Here is an 11,576-nt window from a genome sequence, read left to right as displayed (position 1 = left end):
ACGTTCCTCTCTGGAACTTGTGCACATGTATAAAAGTAGAGATGAGGCGCGGCTGCCCCATCAAAACACCCGCTCACACTCCCTCTCTGGCACAAGAGAGTCATGAGGGATGACCTCATCACCACCACTAGAAAGCAGTCGAGGAAGGGGCCACCAAGCCCTTCTCGGGATTCGAAGAAGAGGATCCCTTTCGCGCCTTGGACTTCACCTGGGTCAGAGGATCTGAGTCGAAGTTTGATGAAGGAGAGAACTCATCGGTAGAGTCAACATCTCGCTTCGTCTTTTGCTCCTTCCTGGAAGCCGCTAACTTCTTACAGTCCTTCTGTAAATGTCCCTTCTTGTCACAGTGGTAACATTGGGCCTTCGACTTCTTCTTCCCGTCACCCCTCTCTGAAGCTACATAAGCCTTGCCTTCATAATGTGCCGGAAGCCGCCCCTGTAATCTCAAGGATGTCTCATGCTCAAGAAGCATCGAGGTCATATGTGTAAAACTGACAGGAGTTGATGATGTTTGCGCCCGCAAAGCATTGGCCACTCCATCAAATTCCGAGGGGAGCTTGTAGAGGACCGTCCCGATGAGATGCGCCTCTGGAAGAGTAGATTGCATGTGCTGAAGTTGGTCCTGTACCTGTGTAACATGAGGAAGAAAAGATTGAATAGTATCTTTCGGCTCAAACTTCATCTACTGGAGCTGGCCATAAAGTGTGACTGCCCGCATGATGGAAGGTGCCTCGTACATTTGCTGCAACTTCTGCCATACTTCAGGAAATGTCCTACAGGAGGTAACCGTCGGTAAGACCGCTTTAGAAATACACCGAAGCAACGCCGAGTAAGCACGGGCATTGTTCGAGTCCCATGTGAGCACCGCTTCCTCATGGTTGTCCTCATCAAAGTCTTCAGGAAGAGGAAAAGGATGGAGAGGGCGAGGAAGAGCTCCACAGACGATGTACCATAACCGCTTCTGCACAAACCAAGCTTTCATGACAGCACTCCATGTGAGATAATCAGGTCCATGTAACTTATCATCAGTGGAAGTGCACAGAGGAGCCATATGGAGAGGATAAGAAGAGAAGTAGAGAAGAGATGGAATGTAGAGAGGAAACAGAGCCAAAACACAAGCACAGACGACAGAAAATGAGAGTTCACATACAATATAATCCAAAATTTGATCAACAGAAGACAAAATCAGCTACAGAGAGTCAAAAAATAATCAAAAACGGTCAAAAACAGCAAAAACGGCCTGAAGTAATAGTCACCTAGCCACGAGGGACGCTAAATCAACAAAACGCAGGCTGTAAACTGCAGAAAAACAGGTAGAAAACTGTCGCCAGCAGCTGCAGATGAAAAACGCAGGCAGCAGAGGGTGCGTAGGTAGCAGACGATGGCAAAACTACAAAAAACGCAGGCTAAAAACAGCCCCAAAATAGGTCGCCTGGCAGCGACAGCAATCGTCTGATCAACAGGGGTACAAAACAATCCTGAAATCAACAAGAAAACACAGCAGAAACACAAATCTTGAAAACTGATACCATGTCGGAAGTGGAGCAGCGATGGAAGCATAAACATGTGCTGAAATAAATTGTTGAAACACAAGACAAAAAGAGAAAAGAAAAGAACACGATACAGATGAGAACTCAGATGCATGCACGGGAAATGGAATCCATATATCTGAACACGAGACACTCGCATACAACAGTGAGTCACGGCTGCGTGGGCACTAGCACTGGCACTGGCATTGGCACTGGCACTGGCTCCTCTCTCCACAGAGTCTGCAGATTGTGAAGGTGATGATGATGCTGATTGAGGAGGAGCACCGAGTATAAATAGGCTGAAAAAGTGGGGAGCAATAATGCTGGTCAGACAACATTAATGCTGGCCGACTGGTGCATAAAAATGCTCCATTGGCATAAAATGCCACACAAAAAAAAAACCTAAAAAAATGCCCAGCCCAGATCAAGCTCAGACTCACACATGAGATGACAAATACTCTGCTAACAGTTTCACCTCAATTATTATAGTTGGTGATGATAATGAGAGCCACCTTCTAAGTGGTCTTGAGGAAAGCACATGCATGCAACCCATTATTGTATCGATATTAATTAATTTTTGGCTATAAAGATCTTTGGCACTTGCTTGGAAAATCGAACACTCTCTATTGCAATAAACACCTTGAACCTTAGACAATGTTGTCATCATGACCTTAGATGAAAATGGCTCTATATCTATAAGTTGAGTATTCTATTACTCTTTACTCAAGTATTGGGCAATTCACATTCTTGACCCTCAACTTGTTTTGTTAATCTAGTTATTTTGATTGTCATTGGGATGCAAGTATCTCCCCTTGTTGGAGGCTTAAGTTGAAGTCCTTATATTTGTTCCTTGATCATTCTTTGCTCTTGGGACTAGGCACTTATAAACTTTTACTAGAGTGGTGAAAGTACCTACATTTTAAAGGTACAACTATTGAAGACCTAGAGGATTGTTTGAAGATTTTGAAATTCATGCCTTCAGAAAAAATGCTTTATTGGCACTCTTTCCTTCTACCTTAGAAGGCTCAACAAGCAAATGGTTTAGCTAATTTTAAGGGAATCGCTTCACTACATGAAATACCCTCAAGAAGCAATTGAAGGGTACCTTCAGATATACCAATGGTTACGAATGCATAGGATGTAAGCTTAAGCATATTTGTCTCAAGGAAGTTGAGTTAGTGATAGAGAATTGAGATGAGGATGTGGTTGTGTTGCAATTGGTATAATCTTTTTAAGTGCATTCAAAATTCATTAGTCTATCTCATAGAACTCCATGAGTTTCAAGAATGTTTTTCTCACATCACCTTAATATCCTTTTTACTTGCATATATTCACTTATTTATAAATTGGTCTTATATTTTCGCAAGTGATGCATCGCAACTTACACATGACTAATATGGCCTCTTACTCTAGATTTGAATAAAAACAAGAGGAATAAAACATTGTCTAAATATCTAGATAAAAATTAGAGTAGTTGAATGAGTTATTAGGGGGAATATGGACTCAAAAAGGATATCGTAAGAAATTGATTAGGAATCCTTAATCTTGGATTAGTTTCTTTTCATTGGTTATCATTGCATGTCTTTTTGTCCCTTGGCTCCTCTACATTTTTGGACTCCATTTACTTTTTACGGTGGAATCTAGTTAGAAAGGATGGGATTCTCCCTTTCTTTTCACCTTGGTAACTAGTCCTTTTCATCCTCCAAGTTGAGACCACCACTCTTCCAAAAGTGTTACATGAGCAACTTGGATTTATTTTTGCTTCAAAAAATAATTTTAATATTTTGAAATAAAAATTATAATTTTTTTAAAAAAGGTATCAAAGCATATCGTAAGTTAAAATAATCATTTAAAACATTTTTTGCATTAAAGATTCTCTAAATCAGTTCATACTTTAAGAAGGAACCACTACTCTTTCAGAAGTGTCACACTAGTAACTTAAATTTTAAAAACTTTCAATAAAAAATGGGTTTTTTTTTTCTCAAAAGATATCTAATCATATTGCAAGTTGAAATACTTATTTTTTATATATCTTTTTGTATCGAAGGTTCTCAAAATTAGCTCATATTTGATAATATCCACTTTATACTCCACTACTCCTCCTAATTGCCACATTAGTAGGACAGACTAATTTTGACATCAAAAAGTGATTTTTTTTCTCTTTTATTAAAACATAGTCTTTTTCATCTCCAATGGTGTTTAACCATATTATAGATGCATCAAAGTATTTTTAATGCTTTCTTTTGTTCTCTAGTCTTTTCAAATTAGCATTATTTTATGAAAACTTAATCTACTTCATTTTCTTTCTTGCTCTAATGGAAGCACTTTAGGACAGCAATTATAAGAGAAAGGTAGATTTGCATGTTTGTATAGATGAAGAGTATGTAATTGTAAAGTTTTCTTATAGTAAGTATAGGTTAGATTCACAATTGCTTCTCAATATCATTTAGAGGAAAAGAAAAATATTGATATTTGAGTGGATGAATCCTTGTATCCTAATGATCCTAGTATTATGCTAAATTCACATTTTAATTTCACTTCTTCGTTGCTTACTTTTATCGGGGATGGTGAAAATGGTTTACTAAGTTATTGCAAATGATTTGATAGAAATATTAATATGTATTAATATTATAAATCAATACTATATATCACTTATGAATCTTTGTTACAATCCCACGGTTTATTTCTACCTTCCTCATCTATAGAGGTATCACCCTCATTGTTCTCCGGCTCATTGTTAACAACTTCTACATCCTTGCTTGCTTCTTCCTCTTTGGAAGAGTCTTCTTGCTCGCAAGCTCTTGTTAAAGTCTTTAAGGCTGATTGAGGGAGGGTCTTCGAGCCTTTGGATTGATGAGGAGAGGACATGGAGATGACGAGGTGGTGCTACTATTAGATTCATTCTGTTGGCTAAAATTGGGGATCTCTTTGCCTTGCCACAGTGAAGTGCAAACTTTTCCTTGGCCTTGGCTTAGGAGTGGATGTCATTACAAAATTTATTTGGTGCAGGCCATGAGGTGGATTAGAAGAGAAGACAACAATAGATGTATAAAATAAGAAATAAGCTATATTTATATGAAACCTAGTACTAGGGTTCAAGGGGAGTTCACACATGATTTTACATGCATGCGCATTTTGAACCTTCCCTTTACCCCGTCGTGTGCCATGTTGCATGTGTATTCACTGCATATATGTTTTGCTACTTTTCCTTATTACATGCATAGATTTGTGGCCTGAGAGATTTAGCCAATGTGGTAACCTTAGCATTCTACAATCTAATGAAGCGATCGACTATGCATTCAAACATTTCTGAAAGGTAGCTTTTCTTGACACGACCACCTCCATGATAAGTATTCTTGAAATATACACCATAAGCGTGATAATGAGACTTTTCCATACCTTGGGTACTCCACATTTTTAAAGACACATATTTCTCTAAAAAATATGGTCCATGAGCATACGATGTGCTTCAAAGGTATGGAGTATTAACATTAGATTTGGAGCGTCAACATATTCAAATATTAAAGAACATGCAAGAAGTAGAGTTGAAGGTGTATCATGTAGTAGGTGATGTTGGTTTCTCCCCATGCATTGACAACTAGCTTTGTAAAACCATTGAGCAATGAATGAAATTCAACTTGAGTGGAACAAACAATTGATGGTTTTAGCATTATACACACTAGCTTATCAAAAGAATATCAAACATTCACACATGCATTCTTAAGACTAGGATCTCTTTTCAAATCTGTACTACATTTGCATAAATATTTACACGACTCCCACTTTAACTTTGATGGCTTGCCAATCATATTGCTTAGGAATCTCTTCGCCTTCATTCCACTCATTGATATTTTCTATGCTATGCCATGTTTAATGCTTTTTTATACTTTTTAATCTTTACCTTGCCTATGTATACACTTAATGAATTTAATAGCTCCTTGACTTTCTCAATAGTTGCTTCACATATGGAGGGATTTATTGTGAGATATGCAACTTCAATAACTTGTCAAATATATGCATAAGGAAATGCAAAGTGCAAAAATGGGTATTTTTAAGAATAATTGGAAATATGGCTTTCTATTTCTTATCAAGACGTAACCTATTGGGTGGTACCTTTCTATTGTAGGCCAGTCCTCCCTTTCATGCAACATCATCTATAGCCTTAGAAGAATTATTTGTTTTCATGCAAAATGGACAAGGCAATGATGTTGATACCTTAGTGTCATAATTAAATATATACTTAAAAGTCTTGATATCATCGCCCAAGTACCAATTAACGTTGGAATTCTCTGACTCCTTCCATGTAGAGCTTCTTGCCACTTGTTTGTTGAGAAATTATATCTAGATATGGAGTACATTGAAAAATCCAAAAGAGAATATTATGGGTATCCTTGGGTACTTCGGCTGCTAGCCGCTAAATTTTCTTTTCTGACTGCACACTAAACGATTGGACATGTGTGCTATCTTTTGCATAGGCCTCGACATAATTCATTGATGTAAGGCCCACCCTCTCCAACTTGTATCCCTTTACACTTTGGCATTCGTCAAGCTTGCTAACAAACTCTAAGGTTGAAATAAAACTTGGAAAACATAGTTGATAAAAACTTAGGAGAAAAACGTGTACTATATAAAATCCATAATGTTAGATTATGACAACTTATATACCTTCCAAGCATTGCACCTTGTAGAAATAAGTCATGGCACATTGCAACTTAACCAAGTCAACAAAAATATTGTTGAAGTTATCATAGTCATGAGAAATCTTTCTAGCTTTAGTTCCCTCCACTTCCATTTTACCCGTGATAAAAATAATAATCTCATATTGATGGAATCAGCAATGGGTATATTTTGTACTCGTCTTACAGCTCTCAATCAAAATGGACAAGGCAAAATCATGTGCTTTATCTCTCATGGACTACCCCTTTCATTTTGTTACTCAATGAAGGTGAGGACCCCCTTGCAATCATAGTGGATGTTGAAGAGCATGTTGGAGGCTCACTAAAGGATGTCCTTGATCTAAAGCCTTCAATAGTGGACAATACCAGAGAGGAAGCAAAGGATGCTGAAGAGTTAAAAGCTCTAGACCTTATGGTCAATAGAGCTATAGTTGCTATGGATAGCACCTTAGGAGATGGCTAAAGTGAGCAAGAGACTGCACCCTCTGCCACAAATGCAAATTGTCGCATAAATAACATGTGTGAGGTTTTTATTGATAACAAAGATTTTATGTTTCTCCATGATGTGGATAAATTTTTTGGAGTGAGGAAGGATGAGGCATTGTTAATGCTGACAATCGCCAATGACTTCCCCATCGTGTTTGATGATTTGCTTACAGAGTACATCAATCCAATGTTAGAGCTACTCATAGTTCTAGTAGATGTTGTAGACTTGGCAAAGCACACCACGATTGGCACCCAAGAGTTTGAGGCAATGCATGCTAGCTTGGTAGCAGGACAAGTACCCTTGGAAGAGTAGCAAGTCCCCCCCGATCAACGAGTCCAAGTCAAGTGTGAACTTGACCAAACCCTCGAAGATCTCTGCTAATGCCGAGCAGGAAGTGTATCAATAGTCTATCTAGATGTATACTATTTTGAGCTAACTTCATGTCAATGTAGACCGTGCTTAACATCAATGATTTTCCAAGTCACTAGAAGGGCTGGGGAGCATTCAAGAAGGATGCCTCAATAAGTCACTACATTGGTCAGATCCCCATTGATGACATAGCCATTCTCCATGCCACCTTACCCTCAACAAACAAACTCAGCTCTGTATCCTAAAGGCCCTATCAAAAGTATTACGTGCATCCACCATCACCTCGAATGTGCAGAAGATCATTCTTGTTAAAAAGGAGTCGGTGAAGCACGTTTTTGGTGCACACCTACATGGAAGGATACTACACAACGTAGGGATTGACAAAGCCATAAGAGCTAGCCAAGACCACCATGCAAGAGAGCGTCAAGGTAGAGTTGCTGCCAGAGGCCAAGAAGAGATAAAAGTAGACCCATGAGGAAATCAAACACGTGACATGTATTGCAAAAAGCCAAACAGGTCAACAAATCAAAGTGTAGAAGCTTGAAGAAGAATTAAAGTAATATGAAGGCAATAAGTCATGGAAATAGACACTCAAAGAAATTCAACCTTGGAGGAAGAGAATGCTTTACTAAAATTGCTTTTGAACTAAATGAAGAATGATAAGAACATTGAAGAAGCAAAGTTGTAAAGGTGTAAGCAAATTTCCATGGGTTATAAGGAAACAAAATGTCAATTACTTTTAATGTTATCGCTATCCTTGAATGGTGAAGTAATCTTTCATAGACTCGATCCATATTTCTGCTTCAACCTCGACATTTTTGCCTTGGCTAAGAAAAACAACTCATATCTCAGGCTACAATACTAAGTTTTTTAAAAAAAATTCTTTTTGCTCTGATACCACTTGTAATGTACCTGCCTTTGATTACATGACGAGTAATGTTTTAGTAGTCACCTAGAGTTTATCTTCTAGCTGTTGCCATCCGTGCTCTAACCAAAATGATTGGATTTTGTCAGGCTAGTTAACCCTAGGTATACCCCGCGAGGGAAGCATCTTGCCATTACCCACGGAGGACCAACTTGAAGGTTCCTAATTGACCTAACAGTCACTTATCAACAACTAACTCACATTCGGAGGTATCCTTTGAGAGGCTTCTTGTTCAAAAGGAGCAACTGCCATTATCATTGGTTCATGGAGCACAACACTTTTTTCAAGTAACAAGCTAAGGATTTATAAAATCCCTTGCAGTGCTTTGGCACAGCCGTCGTACATTTCCCCTAAGATAATTTACAGTTTGGGTTCTGAGACCAAACCCTAAGTAAGTCAGCGAATTGGCCCTTCCTAGAGTTTCTTCCGAGTCTTAGTTATCTAAATACCTACCACATTATACGAAACATATAAAAACAACTTCATTAATTAAAGTCCCTTTATACACAGTTGTTCATTTACGTAAGTTACTCACAAACAGACAATTAGAATAAAACAAGTTCATTGATTATATTCCATAATGTGTGTTCTCTTGCCCATATAGGAGAAAAATTACAATTTCACTTGTTGCCTCATCCGCGCATCTACATGTCATCAAGATCAAATCCACCTACAACTAGCATTCATAGGTGTCCCAAAGTAGAACTCGGGCCATACAGGGGACCAAGTAGTTCCTAGGTGTGAAAAAGGATTTACTAGCCAGAGCCCCCTTGGCACCTTTCCACCTCCTACTTAATATGATCCCTGCTGGGAGACCTCTCGCCATCGGAGCCAGTCCATGCTTTTGCGACGGTAAAAACATCCCCTCTTGGTATGGGGATTCAACACCTATCCTTGGGGGAGGTATAGGGCTCCTCAATTCTTATCTCTTTCGATTCTTAATTCAATCAGGATATAATCTAGAAGATCACAAACAAGATTGATGTCTACAAGCAGTTATGACTTCAATCAATCATGCAACTTTCAAGTGATACTTAATTCTAGTAGCAATCGACACTTGAGTTTCACATAATGAAATCTTCCCCTTGGAATTTAACTAGGGACATCTAGATTTTGGAGTCTCTAACTTCCCAATTCTTGTAACCAAGTTTATTGGCCTTAAGTCAATATTTCTTAAGAGACTTATCTTATTTCTATTGAAATTGGATAGAAATTTTTAGAAAAACCTGTGGTATCACGATTAGTAAAGGGTTGTTATCCGCGCCTACGACTCCATTAGTGACTCCTGTCCTCGCAACTCCAAATGTTGCTTCCACGTTAGTAGGGCCATTCGCGATTTCTTCTTTTGAATTCTTTCTCTTCGAGGCCATATAGAATAGAGGTATGATAGAATATGATAGAGTTCTTTAGTGTATTGTCTTCTCGGATCAGAGTAGAAGAGGACGAGAGACCTTCAGCGTATCCCTTTCCTTGGGTTGAACGGGTAATGTCTCTTCGTCTCATCCTCGTCAAGATTGCACGTTATCACTCCTCCTTCTCGATCAGTGCCTCGTCCCATTAAGATTGCTCTTGTCCTTCCTCGTCTCATGGGAGCCATGGAAGAAGCCTGATGGGGTCGGGCAGCGCTTTCGCATAGGGTTGGAGAGAGAGAGAAAGAAAGAGAGAGAGAGAGACTCAGTTGATTACATCAGAGCTTCTTCGCATCAATAGCAGCAGAAAGACTTCTGCATGGGTCGTTATGTGTTTGTTACGTGATGCTCTACCTTATTTATATAGTAATGAGAGGGGGAGGGGAAGAGAGCGCGCTTGCTTTTTGGCTTTTTTGATGACATCATCGATGACAAAGATTTTTTTTTTCTGCCATGCAACTTGTTTGGATCATAACTTCATCATATGGACTCCAAATATAATCGTTTCGGGTACCTAAAATGATTGGAACGCATTTGATCGACAAGCCAACACGGGCAGAATTGCGAAAATCTATAAAAAATAGGTGAAAATAATGATTTTTATAAATCACGTTATTTCTATCTATCTTTTGTCTTGGATGACTTATTCCCTTCAAAATAAGTCATAATATATATTTGGATCCATCTAAAGTCAGAATTAAGTCATCTAAACATAATACTAGAGATTTCGGACTATTCTAGTAAACCAGTCCTGCTTCATGTAAATCCTATACAGATTCTGCAGTTTTTTTTTCCATGTGTGGATGTGTAACACCACGTACAAACTAAGTAATGGGAAAATTACATAATGTCCCTTTCTGCCAATTCATAAAGTGTTCTAGGGAGGCCTATAGCTCTTAGCATGTCATTCCGATCATTTCTTAGAGGATCTTCCATATATTGCCCCTTCCTAGGCAGTTCCATGATGGCTTTATCTAGGAGCTTCTGCACCTCATCAAAAGAAAACTTATCCTTAGCACTTAGGACCTGGGGACCATACCTTTTAAGCAACGGTTTTCCCTTTACAACTAGGGCTTCTAACATCCTTGTGATACCTAAAATTTTGGCATGATGGCCCACCACATGGGTTGTTTCATCCATAACTGCACTCCACTGTATGTCAAGTTTTTCCCATGGCACTACGGCTTTAGCATAATCACTTGTTGATGCCATGACCGCCATAGCTTCCAACATACTTGTTCCATGCCCTCTAGGTTGATGGATAGTTATACATGATTTCTCTTGGGTAGAGACCACACCAAGGCGAACCTTGGCCCATGCCATCACATTAGAGGATGGGGTAACCACTAACTAGTTACTCTTCTCATCACCTAAATTATCTTCTATAGAGGACTCATGGTATACATAACTAACTAAATCCATTAGTAAGTTTTGTATAGGGAAAGCCAAGGTTTTCCATCCTTCAATGAACCCCATTTTATGGGCATCTTAGCACACTCCTAATCGACATAGATAAAAAACGGGCATGACACTAGCTCTCTAACGGACCCCTAAGACACACAAGACACCCCACATGGCCTCATGCCAGGAGCATCTAAGGCTCACACTACACTAAACTCTAATATCGATCTTGCGTTTGTAATAGGACATAGTCCAATGTTTACCTTCCTCTACTCCTTAGAGGGAGATCCCATAACATATAGGTATAATACCTCATATCACATACACAGGAGGCAACCCCTCAGCTGAAACACCGTGGCCTCACTACAACTGTCCTACATCAAGGGGATTGGCCCCAAGATGCACTGCTCAACATAAAGAACAAGCATACAAGCTCCACTCTTTGATTTATCGAATGATCCAGGAGTTGATATTTCCTCATTGAACTTAACCCAAGGAACTTGTCGTCTAACGTACAGCAAGGACTTTCTCACACTCTAAGCATTGGTCGATGTTCAGCATAAAGGTGCTACACATCCAGGATTTTATACCATGTGGCATGCAAAATGCAAAAGTGGATGCTTATTGTGCACAAACATTTTATTCTAAAACAAATCAGCAAAGTGGAGTATAAAAATCATCCCTTCAATGATTTTCAATCTATTTGTTGTTGTTGCGTTGCTAGAGACTAGCACTGAGTTACCTCGTGCTACTAGCCTCTTTAGACTTAACTTTTAAATG

Source organism: Lygodium microphyllum, chromosome 1 (genome assembly GCF_053477565.2).
Source record: "Lygodium microphyllum isolate KBCC chromosome 1, Lygodium_microphyllum_v1.1.10, whole genome shotgun sequence".
Classification (NCBI taxonomy): domain Eukaryota; kingdom Viridiplantae; phylum Streptophyta; class Polypodiopsida; order Schizaeales; family Lygodiaceae; genus Lygodium; species Lygodium microphyllum.
The sequence above is the reverse complement of the archived record's forward strand: the minus strand, read 5'-3'. Positions refer to the sequence as shown.